The sequence below is a fragment of the Chondrus crispus genome, genomic scaffold (genome assembly GCF_000350225.1).
Source record: "Chondrus crispus Stackhouse genomic scaffold, scaffold_389, whole genome shotgun sequence".
NCBI lineage: Eukaryota > Rhodophyta > Florideophyceae > Gigartinales > Gigartinaceae > Chondrus > Chondrus crispus.
The window spans coordinates 22739-36759 of record NW_005179282.1 but is presented as its reverse complement, the minus strand read 5'-3'; positions in this window follow the sequence as shown (position 1 = coordinate 36759).

The following is a 14021-nucleotide window of genomic DNA, read 5'->3' as shown; positions in this document are numbered from 1 at the left end:
CGTATGCCAACAAAGCGGTTGCACCAAGAGGTTTGAATAGCGATACAGTCCTATGTTGCATTTTCGGACGCACACAAACGAGATGCAATGTGCGTGCAAAGTCGGGGGATGATCACAGAGGTTCAAGTTGCAGTCGTCCCAATCGCACTACTTGCGAACACGGCATCGTGGTGTGCTCATGGAGAAGGCACCGGGGAAGCGGACAGGAGGTAACGGTGAAGCGCGACACGTGGATTGGGCGGCCTTTGTCAATAGCTCTGACGGCGGAGGGGAGACAGGTGTGAGTGGAGAGCGGGCTGGACACGATAGCACAGCGGTGGATGGAAGTAAGCGAAGGCGGGATGAGAGCAGCACGGCGGAGGCAGTGCCGACGAAGCGGCGTAGAGAGTCCGGAATGCTTTTTAAAGATCCGTATCAGACCGTGCATATCTCACACGCGCGCGATGCTCCAGCTCACGTTGGTCGAATGTAATTTGTACATTCCTCATTCGAAGCAACAAGCCCCCTCTACGTGTCGTGATCGTGGGCGCAAATTGTGGAGTTTGCAACACTTCTGTAACCTCTGGAGTGAATGCATCTCCACGCTGCAGAATCAGCACTAAAATGCCGACATACCTAAACCAAAACGGAGTGAAAGCGCTTTTCGAACAATGCGCTGTAATCATTCCGTTAATCGTAGTGGGCGCTATGTGCACACTAAGTTCTTCGGGATCGGCGACAAGAGCTAGTCTTTACCTTGAAATTCCAACTAAAGCCCTTCTCCAAGCGAAGCTCAAAGAAACCCCCCGTTGCACCACCGCGATGAGCACGCTCGACCTCTCCGGCCTCTCTCGCGTAAAGAGCGTGCCATGCTGTTCGAACAAGGTAGCGCGCGACTGGAGGAGAACGCGGTAGCGACTGTGTGTCGCTGCACTGGGTGACCAGCTGTTGCGCAAACGCATCACATGGCGACTGTGAGCTTGCGGCACATCAGGCATCTCGCCCAGCTCTTCAATTCGAAAGCAGTTTTTCTCGTGCAAAATGCGATGCACCCTCGGTTTGGTCGTTCCCTTCGGACAAAACGTCCTCCAGCCCTCCCGCCGACTACGATCAGCGCCGCGTATGCTCGAACTAGCTCCCGCGCAATGCGATGCACCCCTCCGGATGGCCCTTCCCTTCGGACAGAACAACCTCCAGCCAATACATTACGACAATTGGAGCAACGGATCCGGTTTCAAAATCATAACCTTGCCAGTGAGTTGTGCCCCGAAGACGCGCCTCGCCCTTTTCCCCTCGGTCCTCTCTTCCCGTTGCCATAAACGCTCGCAATGGCCTTACGTCTTGTCCTCGTCCGGACCGTGAGACCTCTTCACCGCTGCGCCATCTGCTACACACGCACGCCCTCCCGCCGACTATGCTCGGCACCGCGCATGCTCGAGCTAGCGCCTGGGTCTGACATCTCCGTCATCACTGGCAGCATCGCTTTGTGCATTCAGGAGCCTCAAAGTCCTTGAAGAAACCGACGATGATAGAAGTGAGGAGCTCCGTATAGAGTCCGTAATTATCCTGAGTGAACTTCTGCCGAGCCAGGAGAGCGGCTCCCTTGACAAACTTCTCTAGGCTCTCGTCACTGTCGGTGTCGTACTCTATGGGGCGATGGGATCCATCGGACTCGACACGAAGCAAATAAATCTCATCAGCCTTGTAGGCGTCAATGGAGACATATTTGGCGGACCGGCGTGAATGAACTCCATGGAATCCGGTATGACGTCACGAAGGCCGAAAGCGGCCTTGCGGAACTTGTTAAAGTTGACAGGTGGAAGCTCAGCTCGGACGAGGATGTTCTACTCTTTGTGGTCAGCAATGAACTTCTTTTAAACGTCGCCAGAATTGATATCAGAGAAAAGGAGGACGGTAGCGCGCTCGAAGAACTGGATCATCGATTCCTTATCGCGGCCGACGTTGTAGTAAACGACCTCCTTGCCATCGACGAGGAGCTTGAAGGTCCGGAAGCCGTCGGTGTTGTACTTCTCGGCGAGCTCCTCCTTGGTGGGCGTCGAAGTCGGTGAGTACGGTCTAGCTCTTGAGCTCAGTGGCGGTTTTCTTGACTTCCTAGGTCATGGACTGGCAATGGCCGAACCAGGGGGCGAAAAAGTTAACGAAGAAGAACTTCTCCTTGGCGACGACTTCGTCAAGGTTCTTGCTGGTGAGCGTGACGACATCCGACTCGTCGGCGGCGGCGAGAGAGGCGACGAAAGAAACGGCCAACTGGGGAAGAATGTTTCGAGGGCTAGTTTGGTGATCCGCTGATCTCCGAAGTGACTTCTATACTGGGTACGAATTTCCCATTCCCTTCTTCCAAAAACCTTTCCCCGTATATTCGTTTATTTTTTGGGCGCGTGCGGTGCTGTGTAATGAGCAAACACACAGCCGCACACAGCACTACATGCATCAATATCTGGTAAATACCCGCAGGGTGTTCAACATTCTCCAAATGGGTCTAGTGCTTCCCTAGTAAGGCGCTGCATAACATCGGGGATCTTACCGGTCGTGTTCAACTCTGGAAAGTAAACAAGAACTGCTGCGGACGGTATATCACTCTGTGATTGATCGTTTTGTTTCATGGGGGCGTAATTGCCAGTGTAGCACAAGCTCTCTCCTCTCTGTCCCTGTACAAGTTCGAACCACCGAACAGTCAAAATAACGTTCACACTATTTGCATTATCAACATGTTCACTCTTCCCAACCAGAATGGCGTCACTTCGGTCACGTTTGAACCGCAGTTTACAGTTACCATGCTCATATGTGCACGTGTCCTCCAGAGCCAATTCGCTTTCCGAATCATCATGCGAAACCTCAAGGTCGCGGCAATCATCGCAAAAAGAAGCAAATTGCCGGAATTCCCGCTCTGGCAGGGCAAACTCTTTGCTTTCCATTGCGGCTATTTCGGAAAGAAGTGATAATACATTTTCTCTACATCCAATTTTGTTCTCTGTCACATTTACGCGCTTGCGGTACGCGCTGATGTCCACTCGAGAGGGCTTGTTAGTTTTTATGGCCTCTGCTTTTGTCATATCTGGAACAAAACGGAGGAAAGAACCAATGAATCCTTCGGTTCTATCAAGTTTCTCAAGCGCTTCCCTCTTTTCCACCATTTTGTACCCGACCAGGCAGGTAACATGAGCACCACCTCCTTCGAGCCCATGAGAATCATCCCGCTTGAAGACAAACTTTCTGAACGCGAGCATGTTGTGATTCTCGACGCAACTGTACTTTATTTATGACAGGCACCTGAAAAATTGTTCATCCCAGAGACGCAGCTAGCATGTATGTTGTTTTGTACTGACGCGGAGTTTCCCCCTTGACTTTCAACAATGTGCATGTGAAGTTCCGAAACACAGGCTGTGTTCCTATCCCGCATGAAGACAGAAATTCGGCTGAATCGGTGGTCAATGTCCTCATGTGTGTGCCGAACCGGTAGAAAGTTAACAACAATTCGGTTGAAGAGCCCTTTATGCACCATGTAATCACAAAATGCAAAAAGAAGCGATTCTTGTTGTCTTTTGATGTATTATCCAGCTGAACATTCAGCTCTTTCGGAAAACAACTCATACCTTGAGCTCTTTCTGCATCTCGTAACAGAAAAAGTGAGCGACATGGCGCATCAATTGTCTGATTTGCACCTGAGGGGATGTTGTCGGCTGACATGAAAAAACAAACGAAATGCTGTCCAGAAAGTGCCCCGTGATAGCAAACACCAGTGACCTTCTGCTTGAGAGCCTTCCCCGTATCTCTTTTTGTCGTCGTGTAGAAGCGCGGTAGTCCAAACTTCGCCTGGTCGGCCCCGTCAATAATTACGGAAAGAATCTCCTGGGGCTTGTCAATTGCTTTTGACTGAATGAGTCGATATTCAGCTCGCGCAGAGTGGATTTGCCGCAGATGTGCGCGGAATCCTTTCTTAAGTTTTTGTCTATATTTTTCATATCCTGTTTTCCTAGCAATTAATAGCAGACCTTCCTGAAAGCTTATGCACGTGTCACAAACGGAAAGTCCGTGTCTTCGTCTACACTTGATATGTGAGGCATACCGCTTCCAAGTTACGTAAAAGTGAGAAAAAGAGCACGCTCGACGGCCATACATCCCTTCATTTTCTCGAAACAGCATGTAAACGAGATATTTCTTCCCATGTGGGAGGTGCCGCTCGATGCTGTGGGGCATTTCATCTCCAAGATCGTCTGCCAAGGCTTACAGGAATGAAATCACCGAGGATGTTTTAGTTGAGCTCCCATCCGATCCCCCCATTCTCCCGGGGAGATGGGCCACGTTCGCTGAAGGTAGTTCCATGACATTGGCAATCATGGTCCTTGACACTTCCAGAGTGTCAATCACCATTCTCCAACAAACCTGCCAGCCGTTACAGTAGAAGTATCGCTGTGAGCACTCTGGGTCCGGAACGATTAGATGGGCGAGGCGTGCCTTTCTTTCATCACGAGAAATTGACAGGAAATTCTCTCGCATTGCCCTACACTTCTCTGTACCGACTTCGAAGACGCAAAGACGCTTGCAACAGCGTTTCGGCATCCATTTGTTGATATTTTTGATGGATTGGCGTCGTCTCTTATGTAATCGCGACTTCAATGATTTGCGATCGTGCTCGATTGGGACTTTTGATAGGGGAGGAGTATTGTAGTGCAATACAGGGCTCTACAAGGGGGTGAAGTGAAAGGAAAATATTTGGATATGAAAAGTAGTCCGGGTTGGGGGACACACGTGTGAATAATTACACAGTTTCAATTTTTAATTGTTTTATTTTATTTAGATAATTAGTTGGCATTAATTTTGCTGACACTAGATTAGATCTAGGATCTAGCGCCGCGAGCTATTGTAGTGGCTCCGGCTGAGCGATATATACCTTAGCCTGCTGACCACCAAGTCAGTAAGATCTCGCCTTCGTCGAAGACCGCTTCCGTTCACGCGACGTGCTTCACTTGTACGCTGCTAACGACATCCTCTATTGCTCGGGGTCCCCTTTTCCTTATCCTTTTACCTTTTCTATCTCTAATTCCTATCCTTTTCCATCTCTACATCTATTTTTCCCTTAATTCTGTTGGTTCCATTGGAGTCGGTTGCGACCGATCCGGTGTAGGTGTTTTAGCCATCCGGCAACACGTCGTGTAGCGCTGCTACTGTGTCCTCTCCCGTCGGAAGGCTGTTGTAACGACGCCTCCGTCGAAGGTCTTCCTGTACAAGACAGAGTTGGTACCACCTACCGCGATCGCGATCGCACTGGTGAGGGTGTTTTTAGCCATCGGGCAACACGTCGGTAGTAGCGTTGCTACACGGTTACGATCCCGTCGGGTAGTGCTGAGCAAGCCCCCGTAGAAGACTTTGAATTATACCCAAGGTGCTGAAGACGCTCGTCGAGCATTGGCCTTACAACCCAGCGAACTGCGGTTACATTCTCGTAGACAAGCCCAACCCGCACTCGCCGAGCACTCAAGTCTTCACAAGTCTCTACCACCATTATCCTCCCGGGACGGGCATCTTTCCTTAACCCCCCGTCGGAGTCGAGCTACCGTGGGCCGCAAGCCCACATAAAGGGAAAGGAAGTCCCGAGCGCTTCGTAGCGCGTGCCATCGGCAGTGGTTGTTGCTGTTGCTTTGTTGGTTCTTTTTGTTTGACCGTCGGACTGTGTTCGCGGCCTGCCAGGCATATTACACTACAAGTATCGTCTAACGTCGTCATGATATGGCTCTATGTGCATGTCCCTCGGGTTCAACGCTTCAGGTAGTCATGACGGACCTGCAAGTATGGACTTTGGGCGAGCACGCACTGCGGTGTGGGATCAAGAAGGCGCAGCCGAATACCAGTACAGGATAATATCCTGTACTGGTATTCAGCTGGAAGCAAAAAGTCAGCAGCCTAGCTCACTGTGTTGTGTTTTCAAAAGAGTAGACGTCAGGGATTTATATCAGATTCCTCTGCTGTTGCGTTTCATTTTTTTCTGAAGGTTACACTTCGAAGAATTTATCAAAGTCCTTTTCTACGCCTGTCAAATGCCTTGACAGTGACAAATGTTTTCCTTTACAAAGCAAATATTGCGATTCTTACGGAAATGTTTCGTCAAAAGACGAGAAATCATGGTAGAGCGGAAAGGAATTTGTTCAGGACGATAACTGATATCCATATCAACTGCCCCCCCAACCCTTTCCGAAACTCTCACATTCGATCCACTTTTTCAAATGTTTGAACTCAATGTTCAAATCTTCGGAATGGGCCGTGTTTATTCTCTCAATCGCTTACGATGGTTTTTATGCCTACAAAAAAAACAGTTGCAACAATATCCAGAAGCCTTTGCTTAAGTCAGAAGACTCGCGGCATTGCCTTTTAGGATAATCAAATCCTGCAACTAAAGCGAGGCAGAAAGTCCTGCAGTCATGAAGTTTCAGGAAGTGATAGTACGAGTGATATTGTGACTGAATACGTCGATCCGCGAAAAATTGTCAATCTGTGGTACTCCAGGCCAATTCGTTCTCGAGGTGAAGATATTGCTAGAGAGGGTTTTCTGCAAAATGGATACATCAGCACTTATCTCATATCATGTCGAGTGGCTACTGTTCCTGAAATACAGCTACTCTTTGAGAGAGAGCCACATTTCTACACGCCTGAAAAGGCATCAGAAGTGGCACCAGCAGTGATAAGAGAAGAGACAGATGGACTCGCTGGAGTGTATCGCTTTTGTTATGATGGACACATCCGCAAAAGAGTAGCCATACAGCTAATGGAGGACAGAGTTTTTGATAAAAGATTTCAAGTTGAAAGGTGAATTGGTAATGTCGATCCCAGCTCAAGATGAGATTGCGTATGGACTTTCGAGAAATGCTCTTTACTCTGTCTGTGTGCCGCCCTCTTTCCTCGCAACACTTCTACGCTGCCACGAATACGACGTTGAGCTCAGTTCCTGGTTGAGCCAAAGGCGACAAAAACGTTTATCAGCGACCAAAGTTGCTCGTCGCCTGGTTTCAAGTACTGCAAGAGTGGGTTCAGGATGACAGGATTATGAGCAAAGAGACTGAAACTAAGCGCCAAATCTTGGGGGTTGCTCGTAAGCTTCCCATTCCTACGGTTGACTACTTACGGGCTTTCATGTGCAATGAAGATGGACGCTTGCAAGTTGCGTTCACAATTGCGAATTTGCGAGCAATTCCCAAAAGAGTGACGCCAGAGGAATTTTTAATGTTGATGAAACGATTTATCAGGTACTACCAAGATTGCTTGCCTTCTCCGGAGCCGCTTCTCCCCAAAGATGTTTCAAAACAGTTGGTGCAATTACGCCGAGCAATTAAAGAGCTTGAAAAATTCAAAACCCTTTGTGACTACGACGAAATCCCCAATGAGATGACCCCAATTGCAGAAAGAATGACGTGTACCCAGCTGCTGGACATCCAAATGCAGGAACATGCGTTCAGCAAACACATCATACCACCACTTGAAACTGCTTGCAGAAACCTGGTGCCAAATGGGACGAACCATTTAGAAATCGCCCGAAAAAGATTGCAACAAATGTCTTAAGAGAACAGTGAGCACTTAGATTTAAAGAAACAACGTACGAATGATTCAGACGCTGAACCATCATCTCCAGTTATTTCAGAGAATGGAAGCTCCAAAGACAGTGAAGAAGAGGGCTCTACGGCCAAAGAATCCCTCTCATGGCACACTCAATACGCAGACGGGCACTGTGAAAAGAACAATAAGAGACCAGTCGAATCAATTGGAGGGGCAGCGTCACTAATTGAGGCATCTCAATTATTACCGGTTGGGTGGAAGATTGTGGAGGCTACACTTGAAGACTTCATGACACAACAAGATGAGTAGAAAATGGTGCAAGGGAAAGCCGATATGGTCATGACCGCTCTACAAGATAATGAATCCCATGAGGACTGCCTGAAACAGGTTGTACGTGACTGCCGTATGGCGATGAAACAGAGCGGCGTGTGATATATTTTGTGCAGTTTTATTCAATTCTCGAAGCTTTTTTCAATTGTATATGTGGAGGGCATGGAAATGATGAAGCACCCCATGCTTTACATACAAGATCCGTCAACAATCAAGAAAAAGACATTATCGCGGCACCCTCAAGAGTCAGGATTCATCGCAGCGGTATTCTGGAGATCGCACGATCGCAGCCAAAAGCATCACTACTCATATGCTAAAGTTTATGGAAGCTCAGCCCTTCCGTCATGGGTGAACTGTGTCACAAACGTACAACAATCCCGAAATCGCCTCTGCTGTGAACAAGGAAAAATCCTTAAAGTTAGGGACATGGAAAAGGATCTCAGTGTATCTATTCTCGAGCAGTAGTGCAAACCTGCAGGTCTCTGTTATAATCCTAGAGCAGGCTCCATGTCCATAGGCTTGGCATGTCTGGACTTAGGTATCCAATAAATTGCGTTAGAACATGACTCGGAAAATTTCAGAGCGGCAAAAAGGAGTTTAGTCGCATCCGTTCAAGAGCAAGCCTTCAAACGAAGAAAGGTGGAGCGATGTAGTCGGGGAGGAATAAAGGAAACCGACAATGAAAACGAGAAAGAAGGAATGTTCCGCGGGATTGGGGAGAAGCATTGTCGCTTTGCGGGATTGGAAACTTCGTTTTCGTGCAAAGCATGCGGTGTAGGAATGCATGAACTATGTTACTGGGCCAAAGTTGTGAGAAAAGTAAGCGTAGAGTCGCGAGAAATGGTTGCGGTTTGCTCGGAGAAGTGCTTTTCGTTGGAAAAATTAGTCAAGTGTCTTTGCCTGGGTCAACGCCGTCACTCTCGCCAGCTTCCTCGACTACGTCGGTCTCAAGGACGCTAAAACCACACTCTGCGGTTACGCCTTCGAGAAAATTTCTTGCCGGGAGCAGATAGCGAGCATATTTAATATGCTCGCTATCTGCTCCCGGAAGGCATAGAGTTCACTAAAAAGTACTTCGAGGCGTGGGTTGACGACATGATCGCCGGCAAGATTGTCCCTGTCCCCAAGTCCGAGGCTTTCCCTGATCCGTCCGAAAACACTAGCCCTGTCTACAATGTTATCGGTAACCCCTGGCCTGATGAGGTCCAAGATACCGAGAAGGATGTCTTCATTGCCCAGGCCGCTGCGGCCACGATGAACGGAATGCACAAAGCGATGCTGCCAGTGATGACGGAGATGTCAGACCCAGGCGCTAGCTCGAGCATGCGCGGTGCCGAGCATAGTCGGCGGGAGGGCGTGCGTGTCTGGCAGATGGCGCGGCGGAGAAGGGGTCTCACGGTCCGGACGAGGACAGGACGTAAGGCCATTGCGCGCGTTTATGGCAACGGGAAAGAGAGGACCGAGAGGAAAAGGGGGAGGTGCGTCTTTGGGGCACAACTCACTGGCAAGGTTACGATTGTGAAACGGGATCCGTTGCTCCAATTGTCGCAATGGATTGGCTCGAGGTTGTTCTGTCCGAAGGGAAGGGCCATCCGGAGGGGTGCATCGCATTGCGCGGGAGCTAGTTCGAGCATACGCGGCGCTCATCGTAGTCGGCGGGAGGGCTGAAGGACGTTTTGTCCGAAGGGAACGACCAAACCGACGGTGCATCGCATTTTGCACGAGGAAAACTGCTTTCGAATTGAAGAGCTGGGCGAGATGCCTGATGTGCCGCAAGCTCACAGTCTCCATGTGATGCGTTTGCGCAACAGCTGGTCACCCAGTGCAGCGACACACAGTCGCTACCGCGTTCTCCTCCAGTCGCGCGCTACCTTGTTCGAACAGCATGGCACGCTCTTTACGCGAGAGAGGCCGGAGAGGTCGAGCGTGCCCATCGCGGTGGTGCGACGGGGGGATTCTTTGAGCTTCGCTTGGGGAAGGGCTTTAGTTGGAATTTCAAGGTAAAGACTAGCTCTTGTCGCCGATCCCGAAGAACTTAGTGTGCACATAGCGCCCACTACGATTAACGGAATGATTACAGCGCATTGTTCGAAAAGCACTTTCACTCCGTTTCGGTTTAGGTATGTCGGCATTTCAGTGCTGATTCTGCAGCGTAGAGATGCATTCACTCCAGAGGTTACAGAAGTGTTGCGAACTCCACAATTTGCGCCCACGATCATGACACGTAGAGGGGACTTGTTGCTTCGAATGAGGAATGTACAAATTACATTGGACCAACGTGAGCTGGAGCATCGCGCGCGTGTGAGATATGCACGGTCTGATACGGATCTTTAAAAAGCATTCCGGACTCTCTACGCCGCTTCGTCGGCACTGCCTCCGCCGTGCTGCTCTCATCCCGCCTTCGCTTACTTCCATCCACCGCTGTGCTATCGTGTCCAGCCCGCTCTCCACTCACACCTGTCTCCCCTCCGCCGTCAGAGCTATTGACAGAGGCCGCCCAATCCACGTGTCGCGCTTCACCGTTACCTCCTGTCCGCTTCCCCGGTGCCTTCTCCATGAGCACACCACGATGCCGTGTTCGCAAGTAGTGCGATTGGGACAACTGCAACTTGAACCTCTGTGATCATCCCCCGACTTTGCACGCACATTGCATCTCGTTTGTGTGCGTCCGAAAGTGCAACATAGGACTGTATCGCTATTCAAACCTCTTGGTGCAACCGCTTTGTTGGCATACGAAACGTACTTGCCCAGCACTGTCCCCTTGCGTGTTGCCTTCATGGCTGTCATGTACGCTAGAAGCAATGGAAATTGCTGTTGCTACAGTTGTTTATGGTCCTGTCAGTGTGGAGGGTATTGGTTCGTGCCTTGAGCCTGGAACTATCGGGAGCGAAGACAGATCAGCCCTCGACTCATGCAGAACGAAAAGACGCGGTGATTCTGCCGTGTTATTGTTTTTTTCTGGTTGAGATGCTATTGACGAATGTCAGAAGAACTGTGGGTGCTGAGAGCCGTGCCACGTTGGCGATGAGGCACTTGATCGGAAAACGGGGGCCTCCGTTGTGTTTGAAGGGCGTAGTCCTCGTTGGAAGGCTGTGCACAGAAAGACCTAACTTAATGGCCTGGGACTGTTTGCGAGAGAAGTTTTCGCTTGCGCCAAGCTTTGAATGGGAAGTTTGGGACGGGTTCCAGGGTCAGTGGCGCCGTCTACTCTGCTCCTAGACTCATTTGCCCCACGTCGGAATTTGCAAACTTTTCTTTATTTTTACGCGACGAAGGCTAGTATTGTCGGCCAAATGTGTTGTCAAAGACATTCTGACCGCCTAGCGGATTTAGATATCAGTGCGTATCCAATCGGAGGTGCATTCTGGCAATAGTTGGGGGGCAGAGGTGAGAGGGTAAAGAGGCGGTGAGGGTGAAGACTCTTCAGTGGTGGTGCGGTAATGGCAAGGGGAGCACTTAGCGCCTTGGGGTTCTGGTCATCGCACCGTAAATAGACGGTATGCGCAGAAGACAACAGTAAAAATTTAGCCTTATTTTTGGGAAAATTGTTAATCTTTTTACTCTGGAAAAGTCCTTTTAAGAGCCAACTGCTGTTGGCTAACTTGGCGACGTAGCGAAGCTTTTCTGACAAGCAGTCAGATACAAAAGTCTGAAGGCACGACAAAGGGGTTATGAAAGCCTCTAGACGGTCATGCTGTAGCGGCCCCGCAGCTCCACTTCCTATGTCTGCGATAACGTTTTCCAAGGCAACATTCGCTTCGTCCAGGAACCTTTTTTCGAGGCACTGGTTGACATCATCCACGCGAACATTAATGCCCTCAAAAGGACCATCATAATTCCAGTTATCTAGCCCCCCGTTTTGCTGTGTTCTTGCACGTGCCTCCAGCTCTTCCGTAGATACCAGGGCACCTAATTCCCAGTTTTGGGATTGTTCAAGGTCGTCAAAGTGTCCAAACGCACAGCGTTCATCGTCATAATCATAATAAATCCTACTATCTAAGTCTTTGCACAGTGCAGCTCCAGATTCAGTATGGGCCAGTTGGTTGGCCAAATAGGTAGCCGGTAGAATGGACCTGATCTCAGCGCCACTGACGACTGTCTCAATCCCTAATGCGTCATCAGAGTCATCTGTAGAAGAGCTTGAACAGTTATTTGCAGCATCTTCCTGGGAGCAGGGTATATCACTCGCATCGATAGAGTCTTAAAATTTGTCCTGCATATTGTTATTGGTATTTCCCGACACAGACACACGTTGATGTACTTGAGATAGCTGTTCCACACGCAAAATATTATTACCTTGACCCAATGCATCTGGCGATGGCAGTTGAACGGGCGCTAATGAATTTTCATACTGTCCGGAGTCTGGCGATCGGCTCCGCGGAGAGCTCTCGAGATGTATGTGAGCCGATCCAGGAGATTCGTTTTGTGTTGAAGCAATACTGATAGACTGTAGTCGACCTTCTCCAGCTGCCCCGAACTCTGGTTGGCTTGTTGGGAGAACATTTTCGACTGCATGAGGAGCACTGGCATATTCTCCAGAGTTGTCATCTAATAAAGCTTCATGTGCCAAGGAGTCAAGACTATCATTCGCACAAACGATCTGTGACGGATAGGTTCTGCCGGATGAACATAAGTTATCGGACATGCCAGGTTCGGGTTTTGAGGTTCGCCCGATACGATGGGCTGGAACGAAATGGGTGCAGAAGATCAAGTTGGACACATAGGACGGTAAGAGAGAGTGCAGAATGTGGTATCATTGCCAGGATGTGTACAGTACCCGACGGCGCCTGTTCATTACAGGCGCACGCCCACACGTGTGCATTACACGCATACGCGCACGCGCACACGGGCATTACAGGCGGACGCCTACACGTGTGTCTTACAGGCGGAAGATCTACTGTATACATTACAGCCCGGAGGTTGTATATGACAAGGTACAGTAGTAATGGCACAGTACAGTGCATTACATAATAGAGTACAGTAGTACAGTAGGACGGACAATGTCCAAGACCCCGCGAACTCGCTTATTTAAGCGACGGCGCCGGGCAATGACAGTAAACAGTCAAGGATCTTTTGGGAACGGATTTGCTTCGACGGTGCGACACCGCGGGTCAAAACAAGCCTCTGACTTAGGCGACATTGTCGGCATCTGTCTTGCGACCTTTCCCTGGCTTCTATTGCCTTTACTTTACCTTTTCCATTCCTCCGTCTTTGCGACTACGCGGGTTAAGACTAGCCTGTAACCTCGGCGTGTTTCTGTCGCTCAACGTTTCAATTGTTTTCCTTTTTACTCTGTCGTTGCGACCACGCGGGCTAAGAATGGCCTCTAGCCTGGGCGTATTACTGTCGCACGACCTATTTCTCTCTCCCTGTATTGTGACGATTGTCAAGTCGCGGGGTACGACAAGCCTCTAGCCTTGGCGGCACTATTGAAATCTGTCCCGCTCGTTCCCTCTAGGAGTTTCCGCTACTCGGCGCTCCGCCTGTGTCTGACACTGGTCTTTAGGCTCGGGTTCATCCCTGTTTTGTGTGTTGTTACACCACCCCTTCCAGTGCTGGTCCCATTCCGGGTCCGCCCTTCGACCAGTACGTCGTGCTTTTACAGTCGGCCGACGTACTTCCCCTTTGCTCTACCACAGTCCCGATCTACCGCGGGACACCCCCTATTGGTTGGTTGTTACCTCTTCCTCGAGCTAGCTCATATCTGGCGACCGCCACTATACTACAATGGTCTCCCGACCTAGAAGAGGTTAACAACCAACTACAACTACTTTTGCTGGCAAGAAGGGATGGATGTGTCAAGCGCAATACGAATGAATCTGGCTCGTCGCCGTGTCGTTCGCTCACGATCGATGTAATCCTTCCGAACTCAAATTAACCCGCCGTTACGGCAACAAGCTGATTTAACAGCTGCAATGGTCGCAAAGACCAAAGAAGCACCGAGCCAACCTGGCAAGTATATAGGCGCAGGTGCTTCCGTCCAAAGCCTGGCCTCCACATATTCTCGAGATGGGCCGTCGGATGAGAGCATTCCCGCAAGAAGTACTGCATCGTCTGAAGAATTTTGGCAACAGATCAAATAATTCGTTTCCGACCAGATCGATGCCAAACCAAAGATAGCCATCCCGGCTATTCGTCAAGAGACA